Genomic DNA, 1,689 nt, shown 5'->3' with positions numbered 1-1,689 from the left:
CTACCAAGTATTGAGTACATGTACAGTAAATGAACATACTTTCCAGAAGGCCAACAATTCACTAAAAAATTTTTTTTATTGGTCTTATGAAGTATTCTAATTTGCTGAGATAGTGAATTGGTGGGTTTTTGTAAAATGTGAGCCAAAATCATCACAATTAAAAGAACCAAAGACTTAAACTACTTCAGTCTGTGTACATTGAATTTATTTAATACACGAGTTTCACAATTTGAGTTGAATTACTGCAATAAATGAACTTTTCCATGACATTCTAATTTATTGAGATGCACCTGTATATTTTAAAATGTAATTTATTTCTGTGATGTAAACCTGTATTTTCAGCATCATTACTCCAGTCTTCCGTGTCACACGATCCTTCAGAAATCATTCTAATATGCTGATGTTATGAAACATTTCTTATTATTATCAATGTTGGATAATCATTTTGTGGATAAACCATGATAACATTTTTTTCTGAATTCTTTGATGAATACAATTCAAAAGAAAAAAATTGATTTAAAATAGAAATAAAAAAAAAATAAAAAAAATTCGCTTTTGATCAATTTAATGTATCCTCGCTAGTCTCTTCTGCTCACCAAGGCTGCATTTATTTGATCTAAAATACTGTAAAATCAGTAATATTATTACGAGTTTTTACAATTTCAAATAATTGTTTTCCCCCCCCCCCCCCCCACACACACACACACACACACACACACACATACACACTAATTAGTGTCAAGTCAAGCAGCATCATTTGCTGGATGTTAATGAAACTTTAAATGATCAGGAATAGCAGAGCTGGACTATGGATTGGACTTCAGTTACAAAAAAAATTATTTAATTGCTTACTGATAATAAGCATTTTGTACTCAAATTAGAGAGTAGTCAACATCTTTAGGTCTACAAGAAGACACTCACTCACTCACTCACTCACTCACTCACTCACTCACTCACTCACTCACTCACTCACTCACTAATTAGTGTCAAGTCAAGCAGCATCATTTGCTGGATGTTAATGAAACTTTAAATGATCAGGAATAGCAGAGCTGGACTGTGGATTGGACTTCAGTTACAAAAAAAAATTACTTAATTGCTTACTGATCATAAGCATTTTGTACTCAAATTAGAGAGTAGTCAACATCTTTAGGTCACAAGAAGGAATATTTTCTCTGAATATTGTGACAGATAAAAGGGAGTCTCTTGCACGCTGTTGAGTGGCATTTGCATATACAACGTTCACAAGTTTGAGGTCGGTACGTTTTTTTAATGCTTCTGAAAGAAGTGTCTTCTGCTCACCAAGGCTGCATTTTATTTGATCAAAAAGACAGTAAACACAGTAACATTGTGAAATATTATTACAGTCTAAAATTATTATTACAGTTTCTATTTGAATATATTGTAAAAATGTAATTTACTTTTATGATGCAAAGCTGAATTTATCATTACTCCAGTCTTCAGAGTCACGTGATCCTTCAGAAATCATTCTAATATGCTGATTTATGCATGGACAAAATACTGTACGTTTCTTTGTGAAATTGAAATATAACACCATAATAATATACTAATATAGCACTTTTTTTTTGATTGCTTCTATTGTCCTCACTTGTTAGTCGCTTTGGATAAAAGTGTCAGCTAAATAACAAAATTTTAATATAATGTAAATGTAAATAACATTGAAATTGAAAT

At 31.3% G+C, this 1,689-nt stretch overlaps 1 protein-coding gene across 1 annotated transcript in view; it reads right to left on the bottom strand.

Annotated features, from left to right (window-relative positions):
- LOC107585412 (acyl-CoA oxidase-like) overlaps nt 1–1,689 on the bottom strand; it is a 52,527-nt gene that overhangs the window by 1,170 nt on the left and 49,668 nt on the right. The window lies entirely within an intron of this gene.

The sequence above is a fragment of the Sinocyclocheilus grahami genome, unplaced genomic scaffold (assembly GCF_001515645.1).
Source record: "Sinocyclocheilus grahami isolate Dianchi unplaced genomic scaffold, SAMN03320097.WGS_v1.1 scaffold70.1, whole genome shotgun sequence".
NCBI lineage: Eukaryota > Metazoa > Chordata > Actinopteri > Cypriniformes > Cyprinidae > Sinocyclocheilus > Sinocyclocheilus grahami.
This window is presented reverse-complemented; position numbering and strand designations above follow the sequence as displayed.